At 47.8% G+C, this 15,000-nt stretch overlaps 1 long non-coding RNA gene across 9 annotated transcripts in view; it reads right to left on the bottom strand.

The window, feature by feature from the left end:
- Positions 1-15,000, bottom strand: part of LOC147470415 (uncharacterized) — a 390,190-nt gene that overhangs the window by 333,539 nt on the left and 41,651 nt on the right. The window contains exon 2 of one of the 9 annotated variants that reach the window (XR_015191686.1): positions 14,553-14,842. The exons of the other annotated variants lie outside the window; for them this stretch is intronic. This is a non-coding gene — a long non-coding RNA (uncharacterized LOC147470415). Of the gene's footprint in view, positions 1-14,552; positions 14,843-15,000 lie in introns of those variants that run through there. 9 annotated transcript variants of the gene reach the window in all.

Raw genomic sequence — 15,000 nt, 5'->3', positions numbered from 1 at the left:
AGTCTCTAATTCCTTTTCATATCGTGAATATCAAACCCGGTTATCATTAACACGGCGGTTCACGATCGGTTGCTCCTCTCTGTCTTGTCCAATTCATCTCGGTGGTCCTTCGCTGCACACGCGCCGTCAACCCTGTCGTAGTGCCGTTAGGTTTCTCGTGCTTGCTTTCAGTCTTCTGGATTTATTTTTTATTTTTATTTTTTTTTATTATTTTATTTATTTTTTTTTGAGGGGGTGGGTGGTGGGTGATGAGGGTGGGTGGGGGGAGGGGGGAGGGAGGTTTTATGTTGTATTGTTGTCGTTTCGTTTTTAATTGTCTTTTCTTTTCTGTCTATCTTTTAATCTCCTGTCTTTCTTTTTTTTTCTCTTTTTCTCTGCCTTTCTTTCTTCCTTCGTCATCCTCTTACTTCCCTTTCTTCTTATTATTATTCGTCTTTTTCTTGTTCTTCTTCTTCTCCTCCCCATTCCATCTTATTATCATTATTATGCTCTTTCTTCTTCTCCTCCTTCTATTCATCCTCTTCCTCCTCCTCTCCTTCTTCTCCCTCCTTCTCCCTTTCTCTACTCTCTGAAGGCCATTCCCCTCCCATCTTCTCCCCGCTTCCCCCTCCCACCCCGACCCCTCATTCTACCTAAGCTCCCTATCACTGGGAAAGCCCTGTCCTTGAGGTCACCATCAGGTCAGCTTAGGTCGTTGCTGGCGCTTGCTGTTATCTCTCTCCTTCAGCAAGATAAGGATGAGAGATTCTGAAGATGCTGCGCTCGGTTTCGAAAATCATGGGGGGGGAGGGGGGGTCGAAGGTTGTGTGTATGAGATACACACACTCACACACACGCATACACACACATACATACACACACACGCACACACTCAGATAGAGACAGAGAGCTTCAACCTTCCTCCACCCCCTCCCCCTATCACCCTTACCCCATCCCCTAAGAAAAAAGACAAAACCTAAAAAGAAGAAGAAAAAGAAGAAGAAGAAGTTGAAGAAGAAAAAGAAGAAAAAGGAGAAGAGGAAGAAGTTGAAGAAGAAGAACAAGAAGTTGAAGAAGAAGAAGAAGAAGAAGAAGTTGAAGAAAAACAAGAAGAACAAGTTGAAGAAGAAGAAGAAGAAGAAGTTGAAGAAGAAGAACAAGAAAAACAAGAAGATATTGAAGAAGAACAAGAACAAGAACAAGAATAAGAAGTTGAAGAACAAGAAGAAGAAAAGGAAAAAAAGAAAGAAAGAAAGAAAGAAGATTTTATATATATATATATATATATATATATATATATATATATATATATATATATATATATACATATACATATTAGATGTCAAATCCAGCAAAACAGCCAGCAAGGAAGACCCAAAATCCCTTCAAAGGCTGGCTAGGCCATTGGCACAACTTAGACGAGGATTAGTGTGAGTAGGCTCTAAGTTCTCGGTCTCTTACCCTCTATATTAAAGGGGAAAAGGGGGGAGGGGGAGAGGAGAGGAGGGAGGGGAGAGGGAGGAAGGGGAGAGGGAGGAAGTAGGGGGGAAGAGAGGGAGGGAAGTGGGGGAGGAGACGGAGGGAAGTGGGGGAGGGGGAGGTAGGGAGGGATGGGGAGGAAAGTGGGGGAGGGGGAGGGAAGGAGGGAAGAGGGGGAGGGGGAGGGAGGAGGGAAGAGGGATGTTTGTATACACACACACACACACACACATACACACACACACACACACAGATATAATATATATATATATATATATATATATATATATATATACATATATAAATATATATTATATATCTGTGTGTGTGTGTGTGTGTATGTATATATATATATAGATATATACATATATATATATATATATATATATATATATATATATATATATATTAATAACAAAAAACAAGTGTAAAACATGAAAAAAAAAATTATGTAAACTATACAAAATGAAATTGAAACATTACATTTCCGTCCCGATTAAGATCCCCGCGTCAACTATCTATCAGCCATCTATTTTCATTTTTCTGTTTCTATTTTTGGATTCACCCCCTACCCCCCACCCCCCCTCTCGGCGCTATCTGATTGACTTTAACCGACTTTCGGTTTACACTGCTATCAATTTCCGTTGGTTTGTGGCAGTGTTATTTTCACTTACATTTCCCCCGTGTGTGTGTGTGTGTGTGTGTGTGTGTGTATGTCTGCTTGTCTGTCTTTGTGTCTGTTTGTCTCATACTCCCACATGGCCGAATACTCCATCCTTCTACTTCTTCTCCTCTTCCTCTTCTTCCTCCCCCTCCCCCTCCCCAATCTCCTTCCTTCAACCTTTCCCCTCAAGTCCTTCCTTCTTTCCTTCCTCCCTCCCTTCCTTCCTTTCCTCCCTCTCTTCCCTACTTGTTCTTTTCCTCCGTCACGAACACCTCACGTCAAGGAACCGATCACAGCTGATGAGAAGCAACACATCAGCTGTTTTTCGTGATCCGTTTTTTATCAGTTTTCGATCGAAAGTTTTTTTGTTTTTTTTTTCTTCGCTTCTGTAGTTCGTTATGCACGCGAAAGGGTGTACAGGTGTGTCTGAGGGGAGGGGTGTGTAGGAGGGGACATGGGGGGTTGTGTGTGTGCATGAGTGGGGTTGGGAGGGGGGGAGGGTTGTGTGTGTGTGTGTGTTTGTGTGTGTGAGTGTGAGTGTGTTTGTATTTATGTGCGTGTGTGTTTGTGTTTGTGTGTGTGTATGTGTGTATGTGTGTGTGTGTGCGTGTGTATGTGTTGGACCGTTTGCGAGTGGGCGTATGCGTGCAGGAGTATGTTCCCGTTATATGTTACAATGTGTGCAAGTGTGTCTGTGCGTGTCTTGTCATTAAAATTCGTACCCTTCAGATATATCTTTCTCTCTCTTTATCTCGGTCTACTTTCCCCCTCCCTTATCTCTCCCTCCTGCTTCTTCCTCCCTTCTTCCCATCGCCGATTGTTCCTTCTTTCCTCTTCCAGAAAGATATCGCATTTTCTTTCGTGTAAAGAAGTGATTCGTCGCGTGACACTCACTGCCTCGTCTTCACACTCGCCTTGTCCGTTGACGAGAAGCTAAAGCACTGCCCTCTTCACTTCTCTCTCTCTTCTTTTTCTCTTTCTCTTTTTCACTCTTCTCTTTTTCTCTTATCTTCTATTCTCTCCTCTTCTCTCTTCTTCTCTTCTCTCCTCTTCTCTTTCTCTCTTCTCTTATTCTCTTTTCTTTCTTTTCTCTTTCTCTTCTCTTCTCTTCTATTTTCTTTTCTTCTCTTCTCTCCTCTTCTCTTGTCTTTATTTCTCCCTGTATTTATTTTGTTTTGTATTTTTTTCTTGTCCCTCCCCACTTTCTCTTTACTTCACTCTCTCTCTCCTCCCCCAGTCTTTCTCTCTGGCTCTTTCAGTCTCGTTCTCTCCATATATTTAGCTGTTTATTTCCTGATCTTCATTTAATACCAACTCTATTTCTGTCCGTCTGCCTGTTTATTTCTCTCTCTCTCTCTCTCTCTCTCTCTCTCTCTCTCTCTCTCTCTCTCTCTCTCTCTCAAACACACACACATACCCTCACCCCCCCTACACACACCCCAACTCACACAACCCCCTCCCTCCCTCTCCCTTCCCTAAGCCTCACAGACATACCTTCTTCCCCCCCCCTAACCCCCCCACACCACACCAACACCCTAAACACACAAGCCCTTTATCCCTTAAATACAGCATCACACGTTTCCTCATCTTACAGACTAACATCAGCTGTCCAGTATGTGGTGGAGGCTGCATCTCTCTGTTGATTTATAAGGGCCAACTCTCTCTACACACCCTACACCCTAATCTAGCCATTCATACCATATAGTCTAATAAGACTTGCACTTACTATTGTACACTTTTAATTAATCATCCTAGTGTGTCCCTTCGTTATACACTTTGTCACTTTTTTTTATTATTTAAGTACCTTAATACACTTTGTTTCATCTTATACACTTGACAACTTAAATTCTAGTTTCGCCCTATATACTTAACACTTTATACCTTCTTTCACTCTATTTCACTCTATACTTAACACTTTACACCCTCATTCCTTCTATATCCTTAACACTATACACCCTCATTCACTTTATGCACTGGACACTTTACACCCTCATTCATCCTACACATCCATCACTTTACACCCTACTACACCCTTATTGTCATCTCTCCCTTGTGGTTTTCCCGAGGCAATCATTTTTGTTGCATAAGACAGGAGTTTCAATAAGACAATGGCAACACTGATTGCTAAACTTTGAAAGGGTGAGTTGTGGGTTTTAATGCTGTATTGCTTTGCTAGACTTTGCTTTTTTTTCTCTTTTTTCCTCTCTCTTCGTTTTTTTTTTTTTTTTTTTTTTTTGTCTTTATTCCCTTACTTTGCCTGTTGTCGTTTAGTTTGTTTGTTTCTCTCTCTCTCTCTCTCTCTCTCTCTCTCTCTCTCTCTCTCTCTCTCTCTCTCTCTCTCTCTCTCTCTCTCTCTCTCTCTCTCTCCCTCCTTCTTTTTTTCTTCCCTCTCTCTGTTTCTCTTTCCTCTCTCATGTCATTATCCCTCGCCTGATTTTTATTTCTCCCTTCTCTTTCGCTTATTCTCATTTCTCTCTCTCTCTCTCTCTCTCTCTCTTTCTCTTTCTCTTTCTCTTTCTCTTTCTCTCTCTCTCTCTCTCTCTCTCTCTCTCTCTCTCTCTCTCTCTCTCTCACTATCACCCTCATTCTCATTCTCACCTTCACAATCACTCTTTCCCTCCCTCCCTTCCTCCCTCCCTCTCTCTCCCTCTTTCTTTCTTTCTCTCTGCTTTGCACCATTTATTATCGGATTAATTGCCTTGTCTCGACACCTGTTGGTCGTCTTTTACAATTCCTTCTGATATAAGCTTCCTGCGTTGACTCAGGGTTCAATAGGAAAAAAAATATATGAAAGAAAAAGAAGAAGAAAAATACCAAATATAAAAAAGGGTTTATTGTAACAAGAAATGAAGAGGAAAAGAAAGAGGAGGATGTGATGAATAACAAGAAATAGAATAAGAGAGTAAGATATTATATATATATATATATATATATATATATATATATATATATATATATATAGAGAGAGAGAGAGAGAGAGAGAGAGAGAGAGAGAGAGAGAGAGAAAGAGAAAGAGAGAAAAAGAGAAAAAGAGAGAGAGAGAGAGATAGAAAAAGAGAAAAAGAAAAAAAGAGAGAAAGAGGGAGAAGAAAAAATAAAATAAAAATGGAAACGACGAGTAAGATAGAGAGAAAAAAAAAAACAGAACAAATGAAACAGAAACAACAAAATGCAACAACAACAACAACAACATAAAGAAGTACAACCACATGAAGAGCATGGCTGTGAGTGCCAGACAAGGGTAAGGGAGCGTGTGAGTAAGGACAGGAGGGTGCCTGTCATACATCAGTGCCAAGGCAGCTGGACAACATACCTGCATATGGCATGATCGTTCACCAGTGCCGCTAGTGGTGTCAGGCTCACGCATGCTGGCATAACAATGGCACTCACTGGCATCCCTGACCTTAGGTGAGTGCCGATGCCTTCGTAAAGTGTGCATTGATCCCAACGATGTATGAGATCGTATTTCCATGAGTGTTAACGGATGTCGATATGCGGTAAGAGAGAATGCTCTGAATAATGTACTATACAATACCTAAATCATGTGACACATATGTGGTGACGACCGTGTACAAACACATATACACACACACGATTAATCTACACCACCCTAAAACATAAACTTGAGTTATCTATCTATCTATCTATCTATCTATCTATCTATCTATCTATCTATCTATCTATATATATATATATATATATATATATATACAATACACAGAAACATCGACACACGAGCGAGATACAACAACAGCACAACAAATAAACAAACAAACAAACAAACACATAGGCCGATAAATTCTGTTATCTAAAAAAAAATCCGTTTCTAGTCTCTACTAATCTTTATCTATTTCTAGTTCTAGTTTTTTCTTCTTCTTCATTTCCCTTCTATCATTTCTAGCCAACACATTTCCCAGAAGAATTCCTTTGTTTCAAAATTGTGCTTTGTCATTCCTCTTTTTATTTTTATTTTTATTATTTATTTGCACATGTTTCGTGTAAGATAATCCTACAGGATAATAACTAAAAATAATAAAAATCAAAATCGAAAGAAGAGAAAATCTATTGCATTCATTATTGCAATAAATATCCCATATCAACAGATATTAACCCTTGCAACATTGCACATTCTCAAGGTCTGGAAGGAGATTATTGATCTAGAACAATCCACGTAAGCAAATGAGGGCTTGCATGTGAATCTGAACGCGGGGGAGGGGAGGGAGGGGGGAGGGGGGGAGGGGGGGGTGGGGGGGGAGGGGGGGGGGGGGGAGGGAGGGGGAAAGGGGGGGGGGGGGGGGCGGGGGGGGCGGGAGGAGACAAGGGGGGGGGGGAGGGGGGGGGGGGCGGTGGGGGAGGGGGGGTGCGGTGGGGGGGAGGGGGGTGGGGGCGGGGGGGGTGGGGGAGGGGGGAGGGGGGGGAGGGGGGGGGGGGGGGGGGGGGGGTGGGGGGGGGGGGGGGGGGGGGGGGGGGGGGGGGACCTCGGGCTCGACAGCACCCCATCCCGCCCGGGGGGGGGGGGGGAGGGGGGGCATTGGGCAGGGGGGAGGGGGGGGGTGGGGCGGGGCGGGGGGGGGGGGGGGGGGGGGTCGGGGGAGGGGGGGGGGGGGGGGAAGAAGAGGGGGGGGGGGGGGGGTGAAGGGGGGGGGAGGGGGGGGGGAAAGGGGTGAGGGGGGGGAAGGGTAGAGGGGGGGATGGAAGGGAAAAGGTGGGGATGGGAGGGAGGGGGGAGGGAGGGAGGAGGGAGGGAGGGAGGGAGGGGAAAAGAAGGGGAGAGGGAGGGAGGGAGGAGGGAGGGGAAAAGAAGGGGATGGGAGGGAGGGGGAGGGAGGGAAAAGAAGGGGGTGGGAGGAGAGGAGAGGGGGAGAGAGGAGGGAGGGGGGGGAGGGGAAAGAAGGGGATGGGAGGGAGGGGGGAAGGGTAGAGGGGGGGATTGGAGGAAGGGGGGGCCGGGATAGCTGGAATTTTAGTAGAGGGGGGGATGACGATTGATGGAGGAAGGAATGGATTGGAGAAATGTGGAGGGAGATGGGGGATGTGGATGTGGGATTGGAGGGGATGAATGGTTGGAGATGGAATAGGGGATGGAGGGAGGGATGGGAGAGAGATGGGATGTGGAAGGGGGGAGGTGATTGGAGAGGATGGATGGATGGGAAAAGAGGGATGGCGGAAAGAAGGGATACGGGTCTATGGGTTTTATTAGAGGGGGGGGAAATGATATGGGAATGGGAAGGGATGGAATGGAAGGGAAAACAAAAAAAAAAGGAAGGGTGAGGGTGGGATAAGGAGGAGAGTGAGAAATGAGAAAAAGAGGGGGAAGAAGAAGTGAGAGAGAGAGAAAAAAAAAAGAAAAGAAGATGGAAAAAAAGCTATGATTGATGAGGGGAGGGAATGGAAATGGAGGGGATGAATGGGGGGGGAATGTGAGATGGAGATGGGGAAAGAGGATGGGATGGATGATATGGAAGGATGGCAGCGAGAATGAGATGGAATGGATTTGGGGGAGACGATAAAAAGGAATAATGGGGGGGAGAATGAGGATGGATGGAGGGATTGGATGATGGTGGATAGGGGGGGGAGGGGATGGAATATGGATTTGGATTGGATGTTTGAGGGAGTGGGGGGGGTACGCCCCTCAGATGGAGGAGGCAATGATGGAAAAAGGGAAAGAAAACAGACCAACAAACAACAACACAAAAAAAAAAACAACAAAAAGAGCAGAGTAAAAAAAAACAAAAAAAAAAACACAAAAAAAAAAAAAAAGGACAACAAAAGAAAAAAACAAGAAAAGAAATAGGGCGGGTGGGAGGCGCGAAGGCGGGGGGGTGGGGTGGGGGGGTGGGGGGGGGGGGGGGTGGGGGGGGGGGGTTAGGAATGGGGCGGGAAGGGAAAAAGGAAGGGGGTGGGAGGAGACGAAGAAGAGGGGGGAGGGGGGGAGGCGTCGTTAGGGGGGAGTTCAGGGAGGAGGGGGGAGTGGGGGAGCTTAGGGGGGGTGAGGAAGAGTTTGAGAGCAAGGCGGGGGCAGTGGGGGAGGGGAGTAGTAGGGGGAGGTTAATTAGTAACAGAGGGGCGAAGGGGGGAGAGTGGGGGAGTAAGTCTTGAGCAACGGCGGGGGAAAGGTTTTTTTGGGGGGGGGGAAAGGGAGTTGGGAGTGAAGTTAGCAGTTAGGAGGGAGGGGGCGGTAGTTAGTAGTTAGGTTTAGTTAGTTTGGGGAGGGCGGGGGGAGGTTGGAAGTTGAGGGGGGGGAGGAGGGGGGAGAGGTGGGGGGAGGGGGATGGGGGAAGTTAGGGGAGCTGAAGTTAAAGTAAAGGTGGAGGAGGGGAGTCGGAGGGAGGGGAAGGGAAGGGAGGTTGTTAGGTGAAGTTGGAGTAGGGGGGGGGCACGGGGGGGGCCCTTTGAGGGGGGGATTTCGACTTACAGTGGGAGGTGAGTTTTAAGTTAGAGAGGGGGAGAAACGGTCGAGTTGGAGTTAGGAGATGGGACGGGCGGGAGGAGTATGAGAAGAAAAAGAAGAAGAGGGGGAAAAACGGGGCGATGAAAGGAGGAGGCAAGAGAAAGGAGAGGAGAGGGGGGGGGGGGAGGTTGGAAGAGTGGTAGGGAGGAAAGTGGGGCAGTTAAGCTGTTGGGTGGTGGGAGGGGAAGGGGGGGAGTTGGAGGCGGAGTTCGGGGAGGGGGGGAGGGGGGAGTTGGGGGGAGGGGAGTGGGGGGGAGGTGGGGAGTGGGGGGTTAGTTAGTTTAGTTAGGTGGGAGTTGGGAGAGGGGGAGTAGTTGGAGGGTGATGGGAGTTGGAGTTGAAAGTTTAGGGGAAGGAGGGAGTTGGAATGGGAGTCGAGTGGAGTTCGGATGGTTAAATAGAGTTGCTTGGGGAAGGTAGTTAGTCTAAAGAGAGGAAGGGAGTTTTACGGTTAGTGGGTTTAGAACGGGGAGAGATAATGAAGTTTAGTGAGTTTGTTTAGTTTAGTTGAGAGTTAGCGTTGTGCGTATGGAGTAGTTAGTTCAGAGTGGTAAGTTTTAGTTAGGGTTAGTTAAGGGAGGTAGAGTTAGGTAGGTTAGGAATTAGGGGGGATGGGGTGAGAGAAGGGGGAAAGGAGGTGGGGGGGAAGGAAGTTGAGTAAGTGGGGGGGGAAGTTACAAGAGAGTTGGGGGGTTAGAGGAGGAGATGAGGGTGGGAGGGGAAAGAGTTTGTAGAAGTTAAGTGTAGGGGGGAGGTTGGGAGGGAGTTTTAGTAGAGGGGAGTTTTTTTGGGATGTTTAGTTGGGAGAGTTAGGGTTAGTGAGTTAAGGGGATGTACGTTAGGGAGTTCAGGCGGAGAGAAGATGTGTTAAGGCGAGTGTAGAAAGTGAGCAGTTAGTTAGAGTTAGTTTAAGTGTGAGTTGAAGAGTTAGGGTAGTAATAGGGGTTTTTAGCGAGTTAACACAGGCTCCTTCGGGGGAGGGGGTTAGGGGTGAGTGGGGCGGGGTGGGGTGGGTGGTATTGGTATATTGGTTATTTGGTATTTGGAAGAGGGGGTAGGTATATATGGTTTGGGGGTTAAGGGGGGGGCGGTGGGTATTTGTGGGGGGGGTGGTGGTGTTTTGTGGGTTTTTGGGTGTATGTTATAGCGGGTATGGTTGGGGGAGGGGGTTGGGTGGGGTTGTTATAGGGGCTGTGTGGGTATAGGTTGGTTATGGTGGGTATTGTTGGGTGTTATTGGGTGGTGTGGGGGGGGGGGTTGTTTTAGAGGTTATGGAGGATTCGGGGAGGGAGGGGGGTTGGAGGGGGTGGCGGGTGTTTTTTAGTAGGGGGGGTGTTATGGGGATTGGGTTGTACGGGGGGTGGGGGCGTGTGGGGTTGGTAGGTGAGGGGGATATCGGTGGGGTGTATGGTATGGTATTTGGGGGGGTATATGGGGTAGGAGGAGGGAAGGATTGCGAGGAGGGAGGGAGGGAGGGAGGGAGGGAGGAGGGAGGGAGGGGGGGAGGGGCGGGGGGAGGGAGGGGGAAGAGGGAACGATGGTGGAGGGAGGGGGAGGGGCAGGGGATAGGGAGGGGAGGGGAGGGGGGAGGGGAGGGGAGGGGAGGGAAGGAGGGGGAGGGTAGGGGAGGGAGGGAAGGGTTAGGATCGAACAAGAGCAATGTGGGAGAGGAAAGGGGGGGGGGGGGGAGATGAGATAGGATTAGGATTGGAGGAAGGGGAGGATAGGGGAGCAATAGAAGGGATAGGCGGCGGCGGGATGAAAGATAGAGCGGAAGGATAGGGAAGATTAGGGGAGGCGGGGAGATTTTTTTTTTAGAAGGGAGTGGGGGGAGGGATAGGGGATACGAGCGAAGGAGTGTGAAAGGGGAGAGAGCGAGGATAGGGGGTGTTTTTTAAGATAGAGAGATACTGAGGGCAGATGAGATATGAGATAGGGGATAGAAGTAAGAGAAGGATAAGGAGAAAGAGGGGGAGGAGAGGGAGAAGATGAGGGAGATGGGGAGGGAGATAGATGGGAACGGGATGGGAGGAGCGATGGGAGATAGATAGGGGCGAGATGATTAGGGGATAGGGGGCGGAAGGGGGGGGGGGGGGGGGGGGAGGGAAGGGCGATAGGGGGAGGGGGTTGGAGAGATAGAGAGATGGAGGAGAATGGTGAGGATGAGGAGAATAAGAGTAAGGTGATAGGGGAATGGGAGATGGAGGGGGGGGGGGGGAGGAGGGGGAGAAATAGAGAGGAGATAAGGGGGGGGAGATGGACCGAGATCTAGGGGGGGGAATAGAAAAGTAAGAGAAAGGTGAAAGGGTTAGAAAAGTAAAAGGTAGTAGTCTAAGAGAAGGGATATATAAGAGAGGGTAAGAGGGGAGGAAAGAGGGGGGGAAGGAAAAAGGGAAAAGAAAAAGGGAAAAAAAAGGAAAAGGCACAAGGAGATTGAAGTAGGAAAAGGAGAAGGATAGGGGGAAGTAGAGGAGGAAGGGAGATGGGAGAAGAGAGGGGAGAGAGAAAGAAGGCAGAAGAGGAGGAGATCAGGAAGAATGAACACCAAAAAAGAACAGAACCAAGGAGAGGCCCGCGAGAAAGAACAGGAAGAACCAGAAGAACCAAGGAGAGGGGGGGGGTGGAGAGGGATGGGGGGTGGGGTGAAGGGGGGGGGGGAGGGGGGGGGGGGGGGTTGTGGGGGGAAGGGGGGTGGGGGGAGGGGTTGGAGAGGGGGGGTGTGGGGCTGGAGGAGGGAGGGGGGGGGGTTGGGGAGAGGGTGCATAAGGGGGAGGGGAGGGGGTGGAGTGGTAGAGGGGGGAGAGTGGAGAGTGGAGTGGAGCGGGGGGGGTGTGGAGAGGGGTGGTTGGAGAGGAGGGGGTGGAGGGAGTGGCGAGGGAAGGCGAGGAGAGAGACGGAATGGGGAGGGATGGGGGGGGTGGGGGGGTTTTGAGGAGGGGTGGTGTGTTTGAGGGAGGGGGGGGGCTTAGGGGGGCTTCGGCTTCGAGTACAATCTTGCGTGTGAGAATTCATGTTTGAGACAGACCGTATAGCTTGTAGAGAGGTGAACGGGAGGCATAATGTGAGTGTAATGGAGGTGGTGGTGGTGGGGTGGTGGGGGGGGGGGGGGGCTGGGGGGCTCTAGGGACTAATGGGGGGTTTTGGTAGGTAATGGGGGTTATGGCGACGAGAGGGTTATATAGCGTTATGGGGATTATGAGGTATAGGGGTATGGGAGTATGTTGGTATGTTGGTGTGAGTGTGAAAAAAGAGAAAGAACAAAAAAATAAAAATAATAATAAAAAATGAAAAAAAAATATATATATATAATAAAACAGAAAAAAATGAAAGAAAAGGAGGATAATAAGAGAGAAAAAGACAAAGAGAAAGAATAAACTCATAAGTTCGCTTTTAACTATTATTCATTCATATAAATATTGCTTTGTCTCTTTTTTCCTTCCAAGTTGAAAGGATCAAAAGTACGACAACACACGCCTCCTTTGCGGTTTATTTAAGTCTACCCTCTTCTTCTCCTTCTCCTTCTTCTCTTTTCTTCTTCTTCTTCTTCTTCCTCCTTCTCCTTCTCCTTCTTTTTTTCTTGTTCTTCTTCTCCTTCTTCTTCTACTCTCTTTTTATCCCCTTTCTCCTCCTCCTCTTTCTCTTTCTTCTTCTCTCTTTTTGGTCTCTCAATCCACTGTTTCGTTCGTCTGCGTTTCTTTCTTCATCTTCTTCTCTTTTTTATCCTCTTTCTCCTCCTGCTTCTTCTTCTCTTTCTTCTTGATATTCTCCTTCTTCCTCCCTTTCTTTTATCTATTAATATTCTTCTTCCTTGCCTTATTTTTCTATTTTCTATTGCTATTAATCTCACTTTCTTCATTTCTCCTTCATCTTTTTATCTCTTTTTTGGTTTACCTTTTTGTCCGTTATCTTTTTTTTTTTCTTTAGTCTCTCATTCTTCTATCCCGTCATCTTAGCGGGACTTTGAATACCACTGTTTTTTCCTCTCTTTCTTTTTTATTCAGTTTTCATATCCTCTTCCTCTCTTTCTCTCTCTCTTTCTCTCTTTCCCTCTCCCTCTCCCTCCCATGTTCCCTCTCCCTCTCATTCTCCCTCTCCCTCTGCCTCTCTTCCTCCCTCCCCCTCCCCCTCTCCCTCTCTCTCTCTCTCTATATATATATATATATATATCCCTCTCCCTCTACCCCACCACCCCTCCATCCTTCCCTCTCTCTCTCCCCACTCCCCCCCCACCCCTCCCACCCTCCCTCTCACACCGTTTTTCTCCTCTCCCTTTCCTTCCGAGCCAGCCCAGCTGTCGGAATCTTTCCAAAGGTGTGAAGCTGTTCGTCTCAAGAATGCTGTCATTAAGTGACATGACGCGTGACAAGTCGTTGTGATACGGATCTTCAGTTGGCGGAGGGGGGAGGAAGGAGGGGAAGGAAAAGTGGGAAGGAAAAAAGGAGGAGGTGGGAGGTGGAAGGAGGGAGGAAAGAAGGGAAAGGAGGGGAGGAGAGGGGGGGTTTGGGAAGAAGGTGGATGGGAGGGGGAGGCGCAGGAGGAGGTGGAGGAGGAGGGAGAGGTAAGGGGGAGGAGGAGATGGAAAGGGGAAGGGGGAGGAGGAGAAGGAAGGGAAGGAAGGAAGAAGAAAGGAGAGGGGGGGAGAAGGAGGGGGGGAGGAAGTAAGGATAGGTGAGGAGAGATGGAAAGAGGTAAAGGTGGGGAGAGAAAGGGGGAGGTGGGAGGGGGAGGTGGAAGGAGGTGGGAGGTGGAAGGAGGAGGGTGGGAGGAGCAGGGAAGAGGGAGGAGGGAGGAGGGAGGTGGGAGGGGGAGGTGGAAGGAGGTGGGAGGAGGAGGGAGGGAGGAGGAGAGGAAAGGACGGAGGTGGGTTGGTAAGGAGGGAGAGGAGGGGAAGGATAGATAGGGGGACGGAGAGAGAAGAAAGAAAGAGAGGAGAAAGAAAGAGAGAGAGAGAGGGAAAGAGAGAGGGCGAGAGAGGAGATAGCTGAGGAGGGGAAGAGAGAGGAGTGAGGAGGGAAGAGGAGGAGAGGTGGAGAGGAAGGGGAGAGAGGAGAGAGGAGGGGATGAGAGGGCTCGACGAGCCGAGGCGCAGAGAGGAGAGAGAGGAGGAGGAGCAGAGAGAGAGAGAGAGAGAGAGAGAGAAGAGAGGAGAGAGACGAATGAGATGAGAGAGAGAGAAGGAGATGAGGAGGAGAGAGAGAGAGAAGAAGAAAGAAAAAAAAAAAACAGAGGGGAGGAAGGGAAAAGGAGGGGGGAAAAGAGAGAAAAAGGGAGTAAAAAAGAGAGGCAGGAAGGAGAAGATTTAGAAGTAGTAGAGGCAAAAGAGAAAGAGGAAGAGGGGGAAAAAAAAAGAAAAAAAAGAAAAAAAGCCAGAGATGGAGAGTGGTTAAAAGAGAAGGAAAAGGGAGAGAAAGGAAAGAGATTAATTAAACGTAGTAAAAGACAGGGGAGGAATAAGGATAAAGAGAAAAGAGCAGAGAGAGAGAGAGAGAGAGAGAGAGAGAGAGAGAGAGAGAGAGAGAAAGAGAACCAGAGCAAATACTTCATCCCCGAAAATACCGTCTGGCATCTGCTTCCATTTTTTTTTTTTTTTCTTTTTTCATTCTTTTCTTCTTCTTTTTTGCGCATGAACAGTCATACATGTCTGATGCAGAGAATGATTCAGCAATTGCAGGTTTTACTTCCTTGAGAATCATACTGTACTTGGGATTTGTATTCAGGTGAATGCAATCGTCATTCTTGTTTCTTTCTTTTTTCTTCTTTCTTTCTTTCTTTTATTGAAGGAGGTACTCAAATAATTTATGCAGAGCTGTGCGTATTGCCGGAGGTAGGGTGGTAATGGAGGGGGGGGAGTATGGGGAAGGGGGATATGGGTGTGTGTGTATGGGGGGGAAGGATGAGAGGGGAGAGGAAGGTATGTTGGGTAGGAAAGTGTGTGAATGTGTGTGTGTGTGTGTGTGTGTGTGTGTGTGTGTGTGTGTGTGTGTGTGTGTGTGTGTGTGTGTGTGTGTGTGTGAATGTGTGTGAATGTGTGTGTGTGTGTGTGTGTGTGTGTGTGTGTGTGTGTGTGTGTGTGTGTGTGTGTGTGTGTGTGTGTGTGTGTGTGTGTGTGTGTGTGTGTGTGTGTGTGTTAACAAAAACCTGTACGTGAGCTTATATACACCTAAATATAATTTCCACTCCAGACATCACTCTATCATTACATCTAATCTCATGTACTTACTTTCTACACTTTCACTTAAGTGTAATCAGATACAGGAATCGCTACATACCTGCAAAGAATACAAAAAAAAGTTAGTTAATACAGTAAAACACGTACATAATATACATCAAACCGATATCAATAAATCCACAGATACAAAAATCACACAGCAAAGTTGATATACCTACGTAGATATTAATTAAACGAATTAATGATATACTTTGTATC

Source organism: Penaeus japonicus, unplaced genomic scaffold, assembly GCF_977035675.1.
Source record: "Penaeus japonicus unplaced genomic scaffold, GWHDUDI00000001_assembly GWHDUDI00000015, whole genome shotgun sequence".
NCBI classification, from domain to species: Eukaryota; Metazoa; Arthropoda; class Malacostraca; order Decapoda; family Penaeidae; genus Penaeus; species Penaeus japonicus.
This window is presented reverse-complemented; position numbering and strand designations above follow the sequence as displayed.